This window comes from Protopterus annectens, chromosome 9.part0 (genome assembly GCF_019279795.1).
Source record: "Protopterus annectens isolate FY-2018-M chromosome 9.part0, PAN1.0, whole genome shotgun sequence".
In the NCBI taxonomy this organism is placed as follows: Eukaryota; Metazoa; Chordata; order Ceratodontiformes; family Protopteridae; genus Protopterus; species Protopterus annectens.
In genome coordinates, this window is record NC_056743.1 from 404,446,451 (window position 1) to 404,471,546 (window position 25,096).

Sequence of the window (25,096 nt, forward strand, 5' to 3'; positions counted from 1 at the left end):
CTGGGTTATGAATCTGTCCCTCCAGCATGTCCTGTTTATTTCAGTGCTGAGGTTCAAGTCTCGAGCGTAGCTCGATGGGATTTGGGTTTTCTGAGGTGCAGCATGTCCATTAATTCCGGGTTGGACATGGCTTTATACGTCAGGCACAGATCGCCTCTGAGCAGGCGGTATGCTACTGAGTAGAGCTGGAGTTTCTTTAACCGGGCAGCATATGGCATCTGTTTGAGCCCTTTGATCCTCTTGGTGAGGTACTTTTGGGGTCTTTCCAGTTGCTGCAGGTGTCTGATAAGGTACATCCAAAAATGGGCATTGTACTCAATTATGGGCCTGATGAGGGATGAGTAAAGAGGCACGATGACCTCCGCTGATCTAGATGTGAATCCCTTCATGATTAGGTGGGCTATATAAAATGTTTTTTTAACCACTTTGGCCACGTGGTTGTCAAATGAGAGATTGCTATCAACTTGGGTCCCCAGGTCCCTAATTACTTCTTCTGTACTTAATGGATTACCACCTATGTGGTAATTTGTGGGCACTTTGTTTTTGCCAAAGGGCATGACTATATACTTTTTGGCGTTTAGCTTGAGGCCATGGCTCTGGCACCAGTTGTCTGTTTCTATGAGGCCCTTTTGGAGGATGCTTGTGTCGGTTGGAGAGTTGATTACGGTGCCCAGTTTGCAGTCATCTGCAAACTTGGTCAGCCACAGTCCTTCCGTGTTGGCCTGTACCTCCGAGAAATATATACCGAACAAGAGAGGTCCCAGGACTGAGCCTTGTGGGATGCCACTTGTAACTGGTTTGGAGTCTGACATGGCTCCAGCAATTCTAACCATGTGGGTTCTGTCCTTGAGCCAGTTTGCAACCCATCTAGTGACATAGGGGTTTATATTTAAGCTGATGAGTTTATCTATAATGCCCGAGTGGGGTATTGTATCAAAGGCTTTTGTGAGGTCCAGGTAGGCTGTGTGGACCACCTTCCCCTCCTCAATGGCCTTGGTGACTGTTTCAAAGAAATCGACCAGGTTTAAGAGGCAGGATCTGCCCTTAACAAAGCCGAACTGGGTAGGATCCAGTGTCTGTAGGTCCCCAATATCTTTATTTATGAGGTCCATGATGATCCTTTCCATAGCTTTGCAGATCAAGCTAGTCAGGCTTATGGGGCAATAGTTTCCAGGATCCGTTGAGGCACCACCTTTGTGGAGAGGGACCACTGTTGCTGTACGCCACTCTTTGGGTACATATCCTGTAGTAAGGCTGAGACTGAACAGTAGTTTTATGTTTGGGTTTAGCTCTTCTTGGAGTTCATGTAGGACGCAGCCCGGGACACCGTCTGGTCCCATTGATGCTGTGATTTTTGCTTTGGAGAGGGCGGCTCTTACCTGAGCATCTGAGATGTCAGGGGGGCAGCACTCTGCTGGGATAGATATTTGCCCTTTGGTGGGGAGGGTGGAGAAATTTGCACTGAACCTGTCAGCTAGGATGTTGGCAATGTCTGTGGGTTCGATGTATTTTTGTCATTTTGGACTAATTCTGAGCATATCTGGGAATTCCCACCCAGGTTCCTAACATAACTAAAGAAAGCCTTGTGATTATCCTTAGTGTCCTGTGCAATTTTTCTCTCAAGCTGGCCTTAGACGATTTTATGAGTGCCAGTAGTTTTTGCTAATACTGATCAGAGATGCCTTCCCTTTTGGGATTTTGCTCTATCATGTAGTAGCTTCCTCCTTCTATTGTATAGTTTGTTTATGGCTGGGGTCCACCAGACAGGACGTCTGCCTTTGGAGGATTGGGTCTTGGTTTTATTTGGGATTGCATGATCCATGCATTCCTGAAGGTGTTCATAGAAAGCGTTTATAAAGGATTCTGCGGTCTGGGCCGTATTTTCCACAGGCTCGGGAGCTTTGAAGGATTCCACCTCGGTTTTGAGGAGTGTGAAATTTGCTTTAGAGAAGTTTTTCACTGTGGTTTTCTGGGCAGGGGGTGGGGTCGGGATGTGAATATCCAGTGAGATTAGTTTATGGTCTGATCTTACCAGTGAGGGATACACTTCTAGTCTGGAGCATAAAGTCCCCATGTTGGTGATGATCAGGTCCAGTATGTTTTCCCCTCTTGTGGGAGTGGTAACAAGTTGTTCCATAGCATTTGAGTTTATAAATTCTAGGAACCTTTGGGCTAGGGTGTTGAAGCTAGAGTAATGCTCCCAGTCTATGTTTGGGTAGTTGAAGTCGCCCAATATAATGATGTTTGGAGAGACCTTCATATTTTCTAGTGTTCTCAGGAAGGCCGAGTGGGGTTCCTGGGTTTGGGAGGGTGGTCTGTAGCAGGCTATAAACTGGAAGGCAGTTTTACCCACTGTTAGTTGCACATGGATAGTCTCTGATGCTTCTTGCTGTGCCACCAACCTTGAGGTGTGGGTATCTTTGACGAATATTGATACTCCCCCTCCTTTTGTGGTTCGGTCCATGTTTTGTGGCCGAAATGCCTTGTATGAGGTATAACCTGGTAGTGCTAGGGTGCTCTTGGGAGCCTTGAACCAGGTTTCTGTTACTGCACAGATATCGATGTTCTCCATGCTAAGGAGAGTTTCGAGTGTGTGCATCTTGAGGTTTAGACTTCTGGCGTTGAGTAGCATTACTCTTAGTTTCTTATCCCTTGTGATACTTATGGAGGTGGGTTTGTCTTTTGAGCCTTGCCTAAAAAAGGCACTATGGGGGAAGCAAGAGCCTTTGCCAATATCCGAAAGCCCAGGAGTGACAGGTGCAAGCCGTCCCTAGCGAAGCATCGTGGCTTGTCGAGCATGTCATCCCAGGCTGACAGGCATTGGATCCCCTTTGAATGACACCAATACTTAAGCCAATTGTTGAAATTAATCATCTTGTCTTCATATTGTGGCATCATTCTTGGTGAGGGTAAGATGCTACTCAAGGTCAGGGTCATACCGGCCTGGGCTACATGCTCAGAGAGCTCCTCTATGTCTCTTTTCATGTAGTCCAGGGAGGTATGTCTCAGGTCATTCACACCAGCATGGACAATGACCGAGTCATATTTGTACTTGCCTTGGAGTGACCTGACTTCTTGTGTTATGTGGCGGATCCTAGCGCCCGACAGGCAGCTCACCGTGACCTTCTCCTTGTTCAGCCTGGTGAGCGGGACGTCAGTGTGCCTGACGATAGAGTCACCTATTACAAGTGTATCAGGTGTGTTGTTTAGCCTTAAGGGCTGTGACTGTTCGGCACACTGGCTTTGTGAGCTATGGTTGCACGTGTTTTGTTTTGGGGTAGCGGTTGCTTGGGTGTCTGCTTTGGAGGTCTCTGCTGCTTAGGCAGATTTTTATTTAGAGCCTCCGAGTATGTTTTTGTGTGTTTATGTGTTTGGTTTGCTTTCATGGTAGGTCTATGTGAGACTGGAATTGTAGTGAGTGTGGTTTCCTTCTCCTCCTGACTCATTACGCCAGTACTAAGTTGAGAGAGCTTAGCCTCCAGTTTGGCGATATGGTTCCATCTCTCACATGTGTTGGAATTTGTTGGTAGGAGGAGAGGGTTGTCTGTGTACATGAGGCAGTTGTAACATTGCATCAAGATTCCCAGATTCACCAGCTGGACCGGAGAGGAGATTGACAACTGACCTTTGGACATGCTAGAATAGTATTGGGAATTCCTTTATAATTGAAAAAAAGGGCCAATAGGGAACAAGGTACTCAAGGGGAGTTTGTGAGGGTGTAGTGCTTTTAATTTTTTAGTGCTGACTTATATAATTGCTTTAGTGAGCAAGTGCTAGGTAACTTAAATGCAATGTGTTACAGGTAACTTAAATGCAAAAACGACAAACAGTAACTTTCTTTCAAGTGAAACAAGGAAATAAGTACAGTAAGCAATGCAGATATCACTAGGGATCCACAGAAGCACTGAAAAGCGGCGTTTTAGGTGGAATTAGCGTTTCAGGAAATAACAAGCAAACAAACAACAAGCATACAAACAAAGCTAGATTCAGCAGGCCTGGATCTAGTCTATGCTACAGCAAACAAGGTGTACCAATTTCAGTAAGAAACAGTTCAAATATGCAGGCACTATAAGCCTTTAACCAGAAATTCCCAGCTCAGAAGGGCAGAGTCCAGCCTCTCCTCCCACAAGAGTGCAAACCACGAACCTTCTTAATGTAAAATAACTGGCCTGAAGCCCAAGTGCTTAAACCAGAACTAATACACTTTTAGAATAACAGACACTGAGCCCTCAATCAGCAGTTCCCAACTTAGAAGGATGTAAGCTAAATGTCCTGCCACCACAGTGCAGGCAACAAACCTTCCTTATATAAAACAACTGGTTTGAAGCCCAAGTGCTTAAACTAAAAGGCTTAGAATGAGTTACACCAAGCAGTAATAAATACAATTGAGTACTATTAAGATGATGCAAAAGCAAAATAAAGTAGGAAGAAACACAAATACAGTAAAAGCAGATAACATTTTTTTTTTTTTTTTTTTTTGAGTGAGCAAATGAGATGGGCCCAGGAGTTACAGGACAGAAACAAGTGCAAATGCAGGCCTTCAAATCAGAAAGTTGAGAGAGATGGAAGAACGCCCAAACGGCCAATAACTACAAATTCTGGGCCAGAACCACTCCTTATGTGGTAGACAGGTTACCTAATGCTTACCACTCCCACTGATAAGCTAGAAGGCTTCCCTCCAACACAGAAAGGCTGTTAATGGCAGTTGTCCACCAGGCAGGTTTGCTCTTCCTTGAGGAGTGTGTTTTGGTCCTATCAGGTACAGCTGAGTCAGTGCAGTTATACAGGTGTTTGTATAAAGCATTGGTGTGCAACTCAGCATAGTTGTCAGTTCTATCTGAGGGGGGACATGCAGTGAAGCTATTTATACCATCCCGTAAGAGGTTATAATCTGTTTTAGAGAAGTTTTTTAGTTTAGTTGCTGCTGGGGGGGGGGTGGTGATAGTTACTTCGAATGAGGCTGATTTGTGGTCAGATTTCACCAGGGAAGACTTCACAATGGGGAAGCTACTGTGGTCCCCCACATTGGTAAGCAGAAGATCCAGGATGTGGCACTCTTTAAAGTCGAAGAACCTTTGGGCAAGTGAGTTTGAGCACGAGTAATTTACCCAATCAATGGATGGTTAGTTACAGTCGTCCAAAACCATGGTGTTCAGATGTATCTTGATAGACTCAAGTAGATCAACATAGACAGAGTGGGTGTCCTGATTCATGGAAGGGGTCTTGTAGCTGGCAATGACTTGCACAGATGTTCTTCTAACAGTTAATTGCACCTGATGTATCTCCAGGGAATCATACTGTAAAAATCTGGAGGTGTATTTATCTTTAATCAACATTAGAAGTTGGAAATATGCAAAATAAGTCATTTATAATAGGTAGGAGTGATAGCTTTTTATCATAATGGAGAATAAACCTGATTTTCAATTATGAACATGCATTGGGGGGGGGGGCTTAGCAGGGAAAATATAAGGAAAGATGGTAGATTTCTTAAGATGTATATGGGAACACTGGTAGAGAAATGTGAGTTCAGTACCAGGAACTCAGAATGAATTTACATATGATTTCCCAAAATACCATAAATGGGCTAGACTGGCTAGATAAAGGAGTATGTGTATTTAACTAAAAATTATGAGGCCTACCCAATAACTTTATTAGATCATTCACCAATAAAAACTAAGACAAAGATGAGGGGTAATTATGTAGAAATGAACACTGCTGCTTTCTTATTTATTAAAAAAAGAAATGTAAGGAATTTGTAGTAGAAATGATTATGGAATTATTAGGGAAGAAATAAATGTATTCTAAAGGGGTAGAAAGAGAATGGGATAAAATAAAATAAAATGGAGTTTAAAGTCATGCTAGAAATAATAGAAAATTAGATATGGGAAAGAAGTAATAGGGATTATTTTGAAGGGTTAACAAAGGTTAAAGTACTAAAGAAGTAGGGAATCTCAAAAAACAAGAAGATGAGCAAATTCAAAGTGCTCAAGAGAAAATAAGGGAGTATTTGGATAATATCACAAGTTTAGAAAAATTGCTGTTATGCATCTACTTTTGATAACTCCAGAGCACAAACATTTCTAGCATGACTTTGGCAACAGAAAGGGTTGTAACTAAAGTTAGCCTATAACAATAAAAATAACCAGAGATCCTATAGAGGTATTAAAGATATTTTGGACATTTTATGAACATTTGTATAAACCAGAGGAATGGAGAAATGAAGAAAAGGCACAAATGAAAATGATTATGGAGGACTTAATTATGACAAGATTAGAGGACAAAAGTGAGGCTCAACAACTAGTAGCTAATACAGAAGAGGTGACATGAAAATGATGATATATAATCAACAGACAAGGAAGTCTCCAGGAACAGATGGTATTCCTGTGGAAGTCTGGAATTTAGAGAGAAAAAAGTGATAAAGATGAGGAAGGTTTTGTTTAACAATATTTTAAAATGGCAAATGTACCAGCATCTAGAGAGAAAGTTGTGGTGACTGTATTACCCAAAGAGGGTAAAGATCCTTCAGATTCTGGTTCATATAGACAAATTTCAATTTTAAGCCATAATCGTAAATTGTTTATGCCTATACTAGCTAGGAGAATTGCAGAGACATTGCCAAAATTGAAAGATACGTAGCAATGTGGTTTTGAGGAGGGGGCAGACACTTGACAACATCAATAGAAGAGTGATGATTTAGAATGAATTGGGGTGTAAAAAAACATTATTGTTGGTGGGTCTTGAAGCAGAGAAAGCACTCAATTTAATGAGTAGGGCGATGGCAGTATTTGTGTACCCTTATAAAATAATATGGCTAATAAGAAGGATATATGAAGGGTCAGATGCCAAGAATCAATGTAAAAAGTTCCTCTCTGATAAGCTGTGTTTAGAGAGAGGGAGGAAGCAGAGATGTCTACTTCCTCCTTTTATTTGCTTTATATTTAGAGCCATTGACAAAAAATAAATAAATAAATAAAACTAATAAAATAAAATAAGGGAATCACAAATCCAAGGATATAAATAGGAAGTTATTCAACAAAAGTGAGCCTTATTGCATTATTTCATGCTTGAAAATCCAGTAAATGACATTTCAGTGTAGTGGAACATTCTGTGACAGTTTCAAGCCTTTTAGGTACATACAATAATGAAGATAAAACAAAGGATATAGCAGCAAACTATGTACCTATACATGAATGGTTCAACAGTGCCCACATTTATGATGAAATATTTAGGTGTATGAATTAAAAAAGGATCCTGTTATGGCAGCTAGGGATATATGGGAAGAGACTAACCAAAGCTAATGCAAAGCTAATACAAATCGAGAAACTGTAAGTTCTTGATAATGGATTTGGAAAGTAAGATACAAATAATGAAACTGTTTTAAGTCCTTTTAGTTTTACATACAATTCAGGCATATTTTTCAACTAGATGAGAAGTTGTGGGTGATCATTAATAAAGAGTACAATGGAGTTATTTGGGCAGAGAGGAGGGCAAGAGCTAAATGGCGTACGTTGTTATTCCTGTAAAACAAGGTGTTTTTGGATTACCTGATTTGAAGATATACTTTATAGCTATGCATTTCAGGCTCATACATACAACACAAGCAGAATGTTTCATAAAGTATCAGACAATATTCTATGAACTAAGCAAACACCAGAATGGGGAAAGGAGATTTTGTCAGTAGGGATGGCTACAAGTAGGGGTACAGAAAACAGGTAAATAGCAAAGGAAATCAGGTATTGGGAGGAAGTAACTAGAGAGGGAAAGGTGAGAGAGTGGGATGAGGCCAATCAGAAATTTAGGGTGCAGGTTACAGACTGCCTTCCCTGCCAGAGTATCGGCAAAGAGAAAGGACAGAAGAGTGCTAACTGTAAGACAAGCTCTGGTAGAGTTTTTAGTTAAAATTATTGTTTGGGGATAGGACACCGGATCTGAATTGCCTAGACATAGTAAGACCTTATTAATTTTAATGCTTCTGGCTGCCAAAAAAAGCAATTACTAGAAAATGGAAATCAAAATCCAAGTGAACTGTAACTGAAGTACTGACTATTATAAAGAAGCCAAAAAAATGAAGGTAGGAACTTACGAAAAGGGAAGGAGCAAATTACATAGAGATAAACCATGTTTTGGGGAAGAGTGCATACAGAATAATACTAAGGAGGAGGAGTGAGGTTTAGGGGGAATGCAGGAACTGGGCAATTTATATAATGCTGATATGAATAATTATTATTAAAAGAAAGTATATGCATAAAAACAATGAGAAGTATCACTATAGTTATTTTCTTTTATATTAATATACATGTACCTTTGCCATTTCAACTGTGGTTTAATAGATGTTTAAAAAAATATGGAAATGCTGCACTTCCTCATAAGCTTACAAATGTTTTCTTGTGCTTTTGTCAGTTAGCAGAGATTACAGAATTACACTAGTTACTCCAAACTTTTCAAGAGAGCTTGCATCAGAACTTGTATAGGCTCTTGCTTCACTTTTAAGGTGTCCCTACATGGACATCATATTCTGACTTTTACAAGTAATGAAGGAAGGAAGATGGGACAGTCAGAAAAAGGGGAGAGAGAAAAAGCAAACAAGGAAAACACAAAAGGAAAAGGGTTGTGCTGAAGGAGGTGGGACAAGATGCATTTTTTTTTTTGGTGGGGATAGACCCTCTTGTTCCCAATACAGTATGTTGTTTTCACTGTAAGAGGAATATAGCTTCCCCAGCAGGCTATAAATGTGAAACTTCTGGTGTTATTTGGCAACCTGAACCTCCTATCCAGCTTTCTATGTCGGAAAGACATCTAGAAGACTAAAAGATAGGATGAAAGAAAATGTATATTACATCAGGAAGAAGGCATTCATAATTGCTTTGAGCGGGTATGCTGCTAGCTATTCTTTCAACAATTTTATTTACTTTATTATAGATAAGGTTAACTTAAATGAGAGTGGTGTTGACTTTGACACATTGTTAGAACGAAAGGAATTGGCTTGGCAGCTAAGGTGAAATGCCAATATCAAACTAGGGATAAATGACTCAATTTCTATTTCTAGTGTTTTGAGACATAGACATATTATTTTATAAGTTTTTTTATGTCTAGTTTTATTTGTATTTCTGTGAATTCTTTAGTTGTCATAGGTAAACTGTGGATAATGTAATATGCATAGGAATAATGATGTCATTAATTTTACAAGTGTATGTAATGAGCCAATCACAGGGTTATTTGACTGGTCCATGTTGATATGTGTGCTCACCGACAATGTGATTTTAATGCTGATGAAGTCCTCAGTGATGCATGGGGACAAAAGTGCTTATCTGGTTTAATAATAAAACTAATGGATGTTAAACATCCAAGTGAACCAGTTGTTTTGTGTTTTTAGTGGTACTTGAATAGTTTGTAATTTTTTGGTTATTAGTTTTTGTGTTGCTTCGGCTCAGAAGGATGTCCTCCCAGTACATTAAGTGCTCCAGTTTGTCAGGGAGTATGTTGCCTGGTGATCTCACCATTTTGCTCCAGTAATTATCCAGATATGTTTCTGTGCAAGCAGCGACTGAGTTTTCTTTAACACCCAGTTGTATCACCAGTTGGGGTGATACATCACACCATGATAAAATAACAGACATTTTTAATTCAAATGGAGTGAAGAGAGGCTCAGGACATTCATTCTTCAAGTTGGACTGTTCCAACTCTGCTTTTGACTTGGATAGATGGATGCAATTGACAATTACTAGTTTACTGATTGTCAGACCTTGGTTAAAGGTTCGTTGTGTACACAGTTTGAAGATTCAAGTCAAAACTTTTAAAACTATCGAAATCTACAGCTTGATAATAGTTACTTGACCGAGTGTGTTCGAGTATATTAAGTACCTAGAGGTTTGATGTTTTGGAAATAAGGAGAAGAACAAAAAAACTGAGATGTAAATCCAGACGAACCAAAGCCAAAGGACAAAAGTAAATTAAACGTAATCCAGAACCACGACACCAAAAGAATCGCTTGGTATACAAATCATATGACACCAAGGATTCACATGGTATACAAATCATATAACAGCAAATCAAAAAACAGCATTTTTTTATACACAAGGTTACTTTACCCTATCATGCAAGTCCTTCAGATAGGGTTTAATACTAAAAAACTCATTCAAACCAGGTGGATAATGTGCCCTAAAATGTAAAATCCATTTATTTTCTTCTTTTTCAGTACAGTTTCTTATATCATCTCCACAGAGTTGCAGGAGTATCACACTCAAAATCAAGAACTTAAAAATATGTGTACTATCAGTATTCTGAATATGGTTAAAAAGTGCATTATTCTCAACTCCCCTCCTAATATCTGACAAATGACTACATATTCTGTCCCTCAATCGCTGATTAGTCTTACTTATATAATATGCAGTGCACTACAGCACTGAGCCAAATATACTAAGTTCCTGGTTTCACAAGTGCCATATGCCCTTAAAGTAAAAGATGTATTTTACAATGCATGAGTAATAGTCTTATCAGTATAGATGAACGTACAAAAATTATATCTATTACAAGTGCAAAAGAAAAAAAAGAAGAAAATACATGGGTTTTACATTTTAGGGCACATTATCCATCTGGTTTGGGAGTGTTGTCATCATGAACTCAATGGACTATTCTTTAAAACTGTTAAGTCTGTTTTCAGATGATGCAACATATTCTTAGGTGTCTAAGAATGAAATTAATATTGTATATAGGAGGATTGACTTGTGCCTGAAGGATATATTGTTACAAGGTTCCATTGATTGTGCAGTGTTTGCTTTTGTTTTTAAGAACCCTGTTATTTCAGCTATCTTTGGCATATCTAAAATCCATAAGAATCTTGTTGATCCACCTTTAAGGCCAATTGTGGTTGAAAATTTTTCTAAGACTGAGGCTTTGGCAGTAAATATAGATAAAAGTGCTACACGTACGTTATCTGACAAACCACACATTTTACATGATTCATGGCACCTTTTGAAGTGTATGAGGTTGATTGATTTTTATGACGACATCATTTTTGTTATTGTAGGTGTTGTAAATTTGTTTTCTGCTATACCACTCCAGATAGGACTGGAATAGTTTTACAGCATGATTGAAAGCTGGAATGCTTTTTCTAGTCAAGAAATTGTGTTCCTGTTTTTTTTTTTAATTTTGATGTTACAAAATCATTACATTTATTTTGAAGGAGAATATTTTCACCAGATAGCCTGGGTGGCTGTGGGGCCTGCTTGTGCCCCTTTATATGCCAGTGCTGTGCTGGCTGCCTGGGAAGATCAATATGTTTTTTCCACGTGAATATTTTGCAAGTGTGCACACCTATTTTAGGTTTCTTGATGCTATCCTGGTCTTGTAGAAAGGAGGTAAGGCTCAGTTGATTTCTACGTACTTGGAGAATACTACTGAATTTTTGAAGTTCACCTATCAGTTTTCTGATACTAAGATTAACTATTTGGACATTACATTAGGGAAGGGCATGTCCAACAGACAATTTACATCTAATTTATATAGAAAAGATACATTTTTGAATGCATACTTGCATTTGGACAGCTGCCACCCCTCATATCCAAAATGTGACATAGTGAAAGGGCAGCTAGTACATACTTCTAGACTCATTAGTGAGGACAGAGGGTTTTATGTACAAACTGAGCATTTGCCTTCAGTGTTTAAAGAGAGAGGTTATCTACAATGGGTATTAGATGCAGCCAAGAAAGAAGTAATTGAGGGGAGATCTGGCGAATTTGCATCATTGTTATGGTTGCAGCAAGTTCAGGTTGATGATACAATCTTAGGCAAATTTAGCTTTAGTCCTGCTATTTGGTGTTGATACTTTTAAATTTGTGAATGCAGTTAATAACATTTGGAGTGCAGTATTTATGCTAGAACTGAAGGACAAAATAGGGGATACAGCTGTTATTAAAGGAAGAAACATTAAAAATCACTTGGAAGGTACCCCATAAACTAGGGTTTTGTCAGTTAAAGATGAGTAAATGTGGGAGGTGCAAATGCTGTAGATTTGTTAATGATGGGCCTTATGTGAGTCTCTTTCACTATGAGAGCAGCATAGTTTGCCCTGGGGGCTATAATTGTGAAACTTCTGGAGTTGTTTATTTGACAAGCTGTACCTCCTGTCTGACATTCTATGTCAATCTCCTCTCCGGTCCAGCTGGTGAATCTGGGAATCTTGAGAAAATGTTACAACTGCCTCATGTACACAGACAACCCTCTCCTCCTCCCAACAAATTCCAACACATGTGAGAGATGCAACCATATAGCCAAACTGGAGGCTAAGCTCTCTCAACTCAGTACTGGCGTAACCAGTCAGGAGGAGAAGGAAACCACACTCACTACAATTCCAGTCTCACATAGACCTACCACGACAGCAAACCAAACACATAAACACACAAAAACATAATCGGAGGCTCTAAATAAAAATCTGCCTAAGCAGCAGAGACCTCCAAAGCAGACACCCAAGCAACCGCTACCCCAAAACAAAACACTTGCAACACATAGCTCGCAAAGCCAGTGTGCGGAACAGTCACAGCCCTTAAGGCTAAACAACACACCTGATACACTTGTAATAGGTGGGTCTATCGTCAGGCACACTGACGTCCCACTCACCAGGCTGAACAAGGAGAAGGTCACGGTGAGCTGCCTGTCGGGCGCTAGGATCCGCCACATAACACAAGCACTCAGGTCACTCCAAGGCAAGTACAAATATGACTCAGTCATTGTCCATGCTGGTGTGAATGACCTGAGACGTACCTCCCTGGACTACATGAAAAGAGACATAGAGGAGCTCTCTGAGCATGTAGCCCAGGCCGGTATGACCCTGACCTTGAGTAGCATCTTACCCTCACCAAGAATGATGCCACAATATGAAGACAAGATGATCAATTTCAACAATTGGATTAAGTATTGGTGTCATTCAAAGGGGATCCAGTGCCTGTCAGCCTGGGATGACATGCTCGACAAGCCATGATGCTTCGCTAGGGACGGCTTGCACCTGTCACCCCTGGGCTTTTGGATATTGGCAAAGGCTCTTGCTACCCCCATAGTGCCTTTTTTAGGCAAGGCTCAAAAGACAAACCCACCTCCATAGGTATCACAAGGGATAAGAAACTAAGAGTAATGCTACTCAACGCCAGAAGTCTAAACCTCAAGATGCATGCACTCGAAACTCTCCTTAGCATGGAGAACATCAATATCTGTGCAGTAACAGAAACCTGGTTCAAGGCTCCCCAGAGCACCCCAGCACTACCAGGTTATACCTCATACCATGCTTTTCGGCCCCAAAACTTGGACCGAACCACAAAAGGAGGGGGAGTATCAATATTCGTTAAAGATACCCACACCTCCAGGTTGGTGGCACAGCACAAAGCATCAGAGACTATCCATGTGCAACTAACAGTGGGTAAAACTGCCTTCCAGTTTATAGCCTGCTACAGACCACCCTCCCAAACCCAGGAACCCCACTCGGCCTTACTGAGAACACTGGAAAATATGAAGGTCTCTCCAAACACCATTATATTGGGTGACTTCAACTACCCAAACATAGACTGGGAGCATTACTCTAGCTCCAACACCCTAGCCCAAAGGTTCCTAGAATTTATAAACTCAAATGCTATGGAACAACTTGTTACCACTCCCACAAGAGGGGAAAACATACTGGACCTGACCATCACCAACATGGGGACTCTATGCTCCAGACCAGAAGTGTATCCCTCACTGGTAAGATCAGACCATAAACTAATCTCACTGGATATTCACATCCCGACCCCACCCCCTGCCCAGAAAACCACAGTGAAAAACTTCTCTAAAGCAAATTTCACACTCCTCAAAACCGAGGTGGAATCCTTCAAAGCCCCCGGCCTGTGGAAAATATGGCCCAGACCGCAGAATCCTTTATAAACGCATTCTATGAACACCTTCAGGAATGCATGGATCATGCAATCCCAAATAAAACCAAGACCCAATCCTCCAAAGGCAGACGTCCTGTCTGGTGGACCCCAGCCATAAACAAACTATACAATAGAAGGAGGAAGCTACTACATGATAGAGCAAAATCCCAAAAAGGGAAGGCATCTCTGATCAGTATTAGCAAAAAACTACGGGCACTCATAAAATCGTCTAAGGCCAGCTTTGAGAGAAAAATTGCACAGGACACTAAGGATAATCACAAGGCTTTCTTTAGTTATGTTAGGAACCTGGGTGGGAATTCCCAGATATGCTCAGAATTAGTCCAAAATGACAAAAAAATACACCGAACCCACAGACATTGCCAACATCCTAGCTGACAGGTTCAGCGCAAACTTCTTCCCCCCTCCCCACCAAAAGGGCAAATATCTATCCCAGCAGAGTGCTGCCCCCCTGACATCTCAGATGCTTAGGTAAGTGCCGCCCTCTCCAAAGCAATAAACACAGCATTAATGGGACCAGACGGTGTCCTGGGCTGCGTCCTACATGAACTCCAAGAAGAGCTAAACCCAAACCTAAAACTACTGTTCAATCTCAGCCTTACTACAGGATATGTAGCCAAAGAGTGGCGTACAGCAACAGTGGTCCCTCTCCACAAAGGTGGTGCCTCAACGGATCCTGGAAACTATCGCCCCATAAGCCTGACTAGCTTGGTCTGCAAAGCTATGGAAAGGATCATCATGGACCTCATAAATAAAGATATTGGGGACCTACAGACACTGGATCCTACCCAGTTCGGCTTTGTTAAGGGCAGATCCTGCCTCTTAAACCTGGTTGATTTCTTTGAAACAGTCACCAAAGCCATTGACAAGGGGAAGGTGATCCACACAGCCTACCTGGACCTCGCAAAAGCCTTTGATACAATACCCCACTCGGGCATTATAGATAAGCTCACCAGCTTAAATATAAATCCCTATGTCACTAGATGGGTTGCAAACTGGCTCAAGGACAGAACCCACATGGTTAGAATTGCTGCAGCCATGTCAGACTCCAAACCAGTTACAAGTGGTGTCCCACAAGGCTCAGTCCTGGGACCTCTCTTGTTCGGTATATATTTCTCAGTGGTACAGGCCAACACGGAAGGACTGTGGCTGACCAAGTTTGCAGATGACTGCAAACTGGGCGCCATAATAGACTCTCCAGCCGACACAAGCATCCTCCAAAAGGGCCTCACAGAAACAGACAACTGGTGCCAGAACCATGGCCTCAAGCTAAACGCCAAAAAGTGTATAGTCATCCCCTTTGGCAAAAACAAAGTGCCCACAAATTACCACATAGGTGGTAATCCATTAAGTACAGTAGAAGTAATTAGGGACCTGGGGACCTAAGTTGATAGCAGTCTCTCATTTGACAACCACGTGGCCAAAGTGTTTAGAAAAACATTTTATATAGCCCACCTAATCATGAAGGGATTCACATCTAGATCAGGGGAGGTCATCATGCCTCTTTACTCATCCCTCATCAGGCCCATAATTGAGTACAATGCCCCTTTTGGGATGTACCTTACCAGACACCTGCAGCAACTGAAAAGACCCCAAAAGTACCTCACCAAGAGGATCAAAGGGCTCAAACAGATGCCATATGCTGCCCGGTTAAAGAAACTCCAGCTTTACTCAGTGGCATACCGCCTGCTCAGAGGCGATCTGTGCCTGACGTATAAAGCCATGTCCAACCCGGAATTAATGGACATGCTGCACCTCAGAAAATCCAAACCCCATCGAGCTACGCGCTTGAGAGACTTGAACCTCAGCACTGCAATAAATAGGACATGCTGGAGGGACTGATTCATAACCCAGAGGCTCCCTTCACTCTGGAATAAAATCCCAGTCCAGGTTAGGCAGAGTCCCTCATTGAGTTTCTTCAAGAGGAATCTTGATGAGTGGATGGGAGATCGAAGGTTTACCCCAGGTATCAATTCTTTGTCACTGTTAGACAGAGGCACAGTATACTAACCTCGAAAAAGGGCATAGCAAAATTAATTTAAAATGGGTGGCGAAAGCCAAACACACTCTGGCTAGGCTTATAAATGCCCTAGGGCAGATAGCCTAGTATGAACCTATGAACCTATGAAAAGACATCTAGGGGGCTAAAAGATAGGATAAAGGAGCATTTATATGACATCAGGAAGAATTTCACAAATGCTTTGAGCAGACATGCTGCTAGTTGTTGTCCTTCTAACAAATTTATTTTCTTTATTATGGCTAGATTTACTTAAATGAGAGGGGTGGTGAATTTGACGGGTCTACTTCTTTTGACCTAACTTTCATTTGCCTGACACTCATTTGCCTGACCCCATTTGACTGAAATTTCATTTGCCTGACACTTCATTTGCCCGGCACTTCATTTGACTGACAAGTATTATTAGCAAGAAAATGGAATATGCCCCCTTCCCCACTGTAGTGTGACCCTGGAGTTAGAATATATAGTTAGGGGGGGTGTGGAGGGCACAGCCCCCCACAACGGGGGGTGTGGGGGGCGAAGCCCCCCAGTTCATTTCATATGATATTGTTAACTTTTGATGTAATATTGCTTAGTAAAAGAAAAGTAATAAGTATATAGTTAGGGGGGGTGTGGAGGGCACAGCCCCCCACAACGGGGGTGTGGGGGGCGAAGCCCCCCAGTTCATTTCATATGATATTGTTAACTTTTGATGTAATATTGCTTAGTAAAAGAAAAGTAAGTGGGGCTTCCCCACCCCGTTAGGGGCTGTGCCCCCCACACCTCCCTAACTATATATTCTAACGCCAGGGTCGCACTACAGTGGGGAAGGGGGCATATTCCATTTTCTTGCTAATAATACTTGTCAGTCAAATGAAGTATCGGGCAAATGAAGTGTCAGGCAAATGAAATTTCAGTCATTTGGTCTCAGGCAAATGGGTGTCAGGCAAATGGGAGTTATGTCAAAAGAAGTAGACCCGAATTTGACACATTGTTGGAAATATAGGAATTGGCTTAGCAGCTGAGGCTAAATGCCAGCATGAAACCAGGGATAAATGACCACAGCTCCATTTCTACTGTTTTGAGGCACTGAACTACTATTTTATAAGATATTTTATTTCTAGTTTTATTTTCTATTTCTGTGAATTTTATGAATTTTTGTGGCTAAAAATGGGATAAAGCTGTAATATGCAAAGGAATAATGATGTCATTGTTTTTAAACGTGTATGTAATGAACCAATCACAGGGTGAGTTAATTGTTCCATTTTGATATAAGTATGTTCACCAGTGTGATTTTAACCATGAGAAAGTCCCCCATGATGTATGGGGATGAAAGCACTTAGTTGGTTTAATAATAAAATTAATGGATTTTAAACATCGGGTTTTTTGTGATTATTTGTATAATCTTTCCCCATATATCTGTTACTGGTCTGAAAACATAGCTGGAAATGCTGTGTTCATTAATTTCCTCCTCAGACACACACACACACACACACACACACACACACACACAGTTTTACCTCCTTAGTTCATGTGTTATGAAGTCAGACATGTAACCCAGTAACTGTAAGCAAGCCGTTAGTTAAAACATCGGAAGTAGAACTGAAATTAATTACATGTTCATAAGTTGTTACTTGGCTAACGATCACTAGGGCCATTACAAGCTTAGCTGTGCACCCCAAAGCCATTTGGATCCTGAGAATCATGGGCATCTATATGGGGGGGGGCATGTTAGTAGGGAGATAACGAAGGGGTTTGTGGGGAGGTGATGGTTACGATAATAGTTTTCTTATTGATGGCCTCTGTCCATAAGGGACATGGGGGGCCAGACAGGGGATACATTTATGATTTCCCATCCAGTTGTCAAGGTTTCATTTGAATAAGGTCAGGGATGGAATGAACTCTATTTTACATTGATGAAGACCCTATTCCATAGGGTGGGAATCCTTTCGGACACATATCTGTCTCTCCAGCATGTTCTGTTTATGTCACAAGCAAAGTTCATATCCCTGGATCAAGTGTTTTTGTTGCTGTTTGTTTTGGGCATGTGCAACAGATCCATCAGGACTTGGTCAGAAGAAGCTCTGTAGACTGGGACTACGGAAGCCCTGTAGGACAAGCAGACATCCCTTCTCAGTGATGTTTATTGTCTTCCAAGGAAGAAACTAAGGCATCCATCTTGCATTACAAAACATTATGTAGGCCTTTAGAAAAGGGAAGAAAATGCACTTCAAATAAAATTAAGCTGTTACATGCAGTTGTCAACTTCTGCAGTGGATACAATCAGAAGCAACAAATGCCTTTGGTGGGGGGGGGGGGGGTGACAGGTATTGATCTACTTGTTGGTGACAAACTTTGCTGCCATGGCAACTTTAAAAGCAGTCAGTTTATGGAAGGCCATAATTTTGCATGTGTTGCTGTGGCTGAAACCAAGATTTTAGTGTTATCAGTAATTAGAACAGAATTTTGTCTATTAACTGTATGTTCCCATTGTAATATGGACATTTTATTTTGTTAATATTTACATGCTATTTTACTGATAATTTTACTACTTAGAACATTTACAAACATGTGGCACTGATCAAACACACTAAGAGTACAGCTGGTATTGCAGCAAAACTTATGTAATTCAGTAAATCAACCAAAAGCAAACTTCGCACATAAGGCAGGTGCACCAGGCCAAGAAAATACACATAAAGTAAAAAAATAGAGGCCAGCACCTTAAGAGTGATAACTCGGTTTAACACAAATAGTAAAAAATCAGACCGGTTTCGGCAGTCTTTGCCTTCATCAGTGATTATCATCCATCTCAGAAATTGTTTCATTTTATACATCCAGTTTCATTGTCAATCAAACATTTAAAGGGACAGTGATTAAATGACTATATACATTCCAAAGCAGTACATCAAAAAGATGACAAATAATATATACAAAAAAAATATACAAAAAAATATATATCAAACAAAAAATTACAAATGGTCATTAAAACCTGGAGAAAATAATGCCCCTAGCTTTAACTATCCAGCTTTTCTCTTTGTCATTTAGTATACTGTGCCACCGTAATTTGTGTGATCTATCTCCCCATATTTTGTCAATATTACAAAAGTGAAAGGTGGCTGTTTTATGAACACATACATGTCTGACAATGCGTTAGTCATACGTCTGTTCCTAATGTCACCTAAGTGCTCAGAAATCCTTATTCTGAACAGCCTGGAGGTCTGCCCAACATAAAATGAGGAACTGGAGCAGGTGGCCAAATAGACCACCCCGTCCATTCCACAATTGGCAAAATGTTTTATATTATACACCAATTTGGTGTTCCTACTAGAAAACTCCTTGGATTTTGGCATATAATTACAAAAGGAGCAGTGTCCATAGGAGAATGATCCCACCAATTTGTCTCCTGTGATAGTTAATTGGTCTCCCATGATTTGTCGTTCAGCCCTGGATTTGTAATGATTGAGGTAAGATCCTAATGACCTACCTCTACGATATGAAAATTTCCACTCATCTGTCAGGAAACTGGATAATTCCTGATTAGCCATGAGGATATTCCAATTCTTATTAACTGCATTTCTGATGGCATGAATGTTTCTACCATATGTACTTACAAATCTAATAGTATTGTCTGTTGTTGGCATTTTCTCATGATATTTCAATAAACCCAGTCTATCCTGCCCAGTAGTCAAATTGTTAGCTGAAAGAATATGTCCTGATTTGTAACCCCTGGCTTTGAACCTGTGTATCAGGTCATTCTTATGATGTTCATAGTCATCATTGGAAGAGCAAATCCTTTTAGTACGAAGGAATTGGGACTTGGGAATATTCCTTATAATGTGATTCAGATGTAAACTAGTGGCTTCCAAAAGGCTATTGTAGTGCAGATATTTGCGGAACACCTGTGCTGACAATGTATTGTCCACATTCCTACAAATCTTGACATCTAAGAAATGAATTTCTTGATGGTGCATATTGAGAGTAAATTCAATGCTCCACTTGTTATCATTGAGGTATTGGACAAACTCTAAAAGATATGCAGTGTCTGTACGCCAAACCAGCCAACAGGTGTCAAGGTATCGCTGCCAAATGTCCATATCATCCAAAAATATGTTATGATTGTCATCATATATAAGGAATTCCTTCAAGTACCCCATAAAAAGGTCTGCATAAATGAGGGCAAAAGATGCCCCCATAGCTGTACCTCGCACCTGTCAATAACATTCCTTCTGAAAATAAAAGATGTTTTTTGTTAGGACATTTTCTGCCATACAGACCAACAATGTATTGAAGCCTGGACGATAAAGATTTGCTTTATTTAGCCAATATTCAAGGGCCTCAAGCCCAGCCCATAGTGTGATGTTTGTGTATAGAGCTGTAACATCCAAAGTACACATTATCCATTCTGGTTCTAATTGTGTATCACTTACAATTCTGAGGAATTCTGTGGTGTCCTTGATCCTTGATCTGACCATAGTCAGAAGTGGCTGTAGATATTTAGTAAGGAATCCTGATAAGAGTTCCGTGAGCGAACCCAAGCCGGATACTATTGGTCTGCCAGGTGGTTTTTGCAAATTTTTATGAATCTTTGGCAGCAAATATAATATTTGTTTCTGAGGATCATCCACCCTAAGATGTTGTAAAACTGATATACTAATAATACCTTCCTCAGTGGCCAGCTCTAAGAAGGAATCAATTTCCTTCTTGAAGCGGCTTGTCGGGTCTAGAGGCATTGGCATATAATGAATGGCATTTTTAAGTTGTCTGTAGGCCTCCGATAAATAATAAACCATGTCCATAACTACGACTGCTCCTCCTTTGTCAGCAGGAATAATAACTATGTTATGATTGTTCCTAAGTTCCCTAAGTGCTTGTTGTTCAGCCCCTGATAAATTGTGGCCTAACATACGAGATTCATAATCATGGAAATGTAGATCTTTGAGAACAGATTTTTTAAATACTGCAACATATTTATCCGTGGGAGGTTGAAAAACAGATTTCTTAAACCTGAAATCAGTGGATGTTTGAGAGTTCTCCTGTTGGCCAAAAAATAATTTTAAATTTAACAGCCGACAAAATGAAAGGATATCCTTAACCACAGTGTCTTCATGGACATAAAAAACAGGAACATATGTTAATCCTTTATTTAGTAGTTTAATAGCAGTTTCAGAAAGACTTACAGATAAGATGTTAAGTACATTTGAATATTCCACTATATGGGAATTATCATTTGTAACAATGTTTCCAAATTTTCAACATTTTTGATGTTTTCTCCCACCCCTATATGTCCTACATCTAAAGGGGCAGCAACACTTTTCTGTTTTTTTGTGGACTGGGGACCCCTGAGCAAGCCCTTGCTCTGTTTCAGTAATGCATGATTCCTCCCCTGAGGTACTGCTATAGTCCGTTATTGATTTCTTTAAAATTGATCTGGGTTTCTTTCTCCTGGACCTAGCCATCCTGTGTTCCCCATCTGAAAAAGCAACATTCTTTCTGAAACCAAAGGGTTTACCTTGCTCATAATCCCTCAAATCCCTTTGAAACTTATGCAGTTTCCTATTCCTTAGATTTTTTTCAATCACTAACAAGTCTTTAGACAATTTGTGAAGATATCAAACAAATGCCCTACACTGACTGCCTCAAACAACTCCAGCTTTACTCCGTAGAATTTCTCCTACTCTGAGGTGATCTCTGCCTAACATATAAAGCTATGTCAAACCCAGAGCTGTTGGACATGCCACACCTAAAGAAATCTCAATCCCTCTGAGCTACACACTCTAGGGACCTAACCCTTGTCACCACAATAAACAGGACATGCTGGAGGGATAGATTCCTGTCCGAGAGACTTCCATACTCTGGAACAGGCTACTCATCTATGTCAAGCAAAGTTCTTCATTAGCACTCTTCAAGAAAAATCTTGATGAGTGGATGGGAAATAGGAAATACACCCCGGGGATCACTTCTGTGTCTCTGCTCGACAGTGGCACAGGAAAATAACTTTCTTGGGTGGCGTCAGCCAGGGAACCTTGTTGGCTAGGCTTATGTAGGCCCTTGGGCCGATAGCCTAGTACCTACCTATGAACCTATGAACATTCCTGATAGTATGTCTGGCCCTCATATGCCTTAATCCGCTCACAGATATGTTGAGTTTCCGTTATGTTGGTCTGGATTGACCGTTCATAAAAGGAGGGCGATATTTTAACAAAAGACATGGTAGCGTCTTGCTGTGCTTGTGCCCGTTCCTCGTGTAATATATCATCAGGGTTGTGACATAAGGCTGCATCCTAATCCTTAGGCCTCTAGGGGTTATGTTTGTAACCTCATCGGCCTTAAATAATTTAAGGTGCCAAACTGAATTATGTAAGTTGGTCATACATTTAGTCAGTTGTAAAAAAAAAGGCTGTTGCATAAGTCATTGGAATCCCTAATATCCCCCGTGTCAGTAATAGTATTATTCGCGTTAATACCAAACAATTGAAGGTCATTTTTATCCGCAGATAAACCCTGTAATATAGTTACCAAACCCATTGTTAGTAAGTCCAAGATGGAAAGTGGGAAAAAAGGGGAAAAAAACTTATACACTGGTGAGGCCCACCCTAAACGTTCATTCAAAAATACAGTTCAAACTGACAAATTTGAGTTCAGTTGCAAATCCCTATCCTGTGTATAAAAATCACTGATAGGTTTCCTCAATTTATAAAAATTTAGGCCAATGGCATATTCCTTCAATTATATACCTATCTTCCTGCTAGGAATATGTCTTGCCAAAAGTCATACAAAATTGGCACATAACATGCAGAACATCTATTCATTTCCTAAACATATACAGTATTACACAAAAATATCGATAGAACCATCAGTATTGAGAAACCCTATACATCTAGTTATAACTCTGTCCCCCAATACCATGCCAATACCCTTCTGCATGAAAAGCCAAAATGTTGTTATTGTAAGCTGCCCCTTTGTTAAATTCTATTTGTAGCAACAGTCAAAAGGAATGTTGCTCATGTACTGTAGTTAACATAAGTGACAAACAAGCAGTTAAAATTCAAACCGAAATAATCTTCTCATCATTGTTGTACATGACAAGTATGTGAATAAATCAGTCCCAATAAAATGTCCGTGATATAGCAAGATGAAATAAAAACAATTCACCATAAATACCAACTGGGAATGTCCAAAAAAATAGAACCTGATAGTCAAGATACCACAACGATCCTTCGATCCTGTTGTTACCACACGATACAAAAAAATGTATCAGGTTTTTAAGAACGAACTCATATAAACCGATCAGTATATGAATAATTCACCATTGATATCCATTAAAGTGTCCTAATGTCCCAAGCGATTTGTATGCCACAATGACCCTTCGATCCTGTTGTCGCAAAAGCAATACAGCAAATATGGACCCAAGAACTCACATATATGCCATCACAAACATTCGACTGATATTGGTGCCACAACGACCCTTCGATCCTGTTGTTGCAGTTGACTGCTTTCTTAAACAGCAAAGCTGATAAAACTCGAACTCCAAAGTGTAAACTTTATTTCAAGACAGTCCAGCAGTCATGGTCGAGTTTGTCACAATGTCTAAAAAACACACTTTTCAGTAGCCCAACCAGGCCTACAAAACATACGTCCTTGAGTTCGCTGATAAAAGTCTGTATTAATCTAAATAACATACGAAAATCCTTCTTGCATAAATCCCGGTAATTAGTATACACATTTAAGGAATGGCACAATATTAGTAAATGTCAAAAGACAAATTAGAAATACTGGATATATAAAAATAGCCACACAGAATAACCAAATGCAACTGATTACTCAGAGGCCCCCAGCGAAGTGAAACTACGTAAATAGACCAAAAGCAAACTTCGCATGTAAGGCAGGTGCACCAGGCCAAGAAAATACACGTAAAGTCAAAAAATAGAGGCCAGCACCTTAAGAGTGATAATTCAGTTTAATGCAAATAGTAAAAAATCAGATCAGTTTCAGCAGTCTTTGCCTTCATCTGTGATTATCATCCATCTCAGAAATTGTTTCATTTTATACATCCAGCTTCACTGTCAATCAAACAAGGGTTGTTGTGGCATACAAATCGCTTGGGACATTAGGACACTTTAATGGATATCAATGGTGAATTATTCATATACTGATCGGTTTAAATGACTTTGTCTTTAAAAAACTGTATGGTGTGGCAACAACAGGATCAAAGGGTCGTTGTGGTATCTGGACTATCAGGTTCTATTTTTTTGGACATTCCCAGTTGGTATTTATGGTGAATTGTCTTTATTTCATCTTGCTATATCACGGACATTTTATTGGGACTGATTTACTCACATACTTGTCATGTACAACAATGATGAGAAGATTATTTCGGTTTGAATTTTAACTGCTTGTTTGTCACGTATGTTAACTACAGTACATGAGCAACATTCCTTTTGACTGTTGCTACAAATAGAATTTAACAAAGGGGCAGCTTACAATAACAAAATGTTGGCTTTTCATGCAGAAGGGTATTGGCATGGTATTGGGGGACAGAGTTATAACTAGATGTATAGGGTTTCTCAATACTGATGGTTCTATCGATATTTTTGAGTAATACTGTATATGTTTAGGAAATGAATAGATGTTCTGCATGTTATGTGCCAATTTTGTATAACTTTTGGCAAGACATATTCCTAGCAGGAAGATAGCTATATAATTGAAGGAATATGCCATTGGCCTAAATTTTTATAAATTGAGGAAACCTGTCAGTGATTTTTATACACAGGATAGGGATTGCCAACTGAACTCAAATTTGTCAGTTTGAATTGTATTTTTGAATGAACCTTTAGGGTGGGCCTCACCAGTGTATAAGTTTTTTTCCCCTTTTTTCCCACTTTCCATCTTGGACTTACTAATGATGATTTGGTAACTATATTACAGGGTTTATCTGCGGATAAAAATGACCTTCAATTGTTTGGTATTAACGCGAATAATACTATTACTGACACGGGGGATATTAGGGATTCCAATAACTTATGCAACAGCCTTTTTTTTTACAACTGACTAAATGTATGACCAACTTACATAATTCAGTTTGGCACCTTAAATTATTTAAGGCCGATGAGGTTACAAACATAACCCCTAGAGGCCTAAGGATTAGGATGCAGCCTTATGTCACAACCCTGATGATATATTACACGAG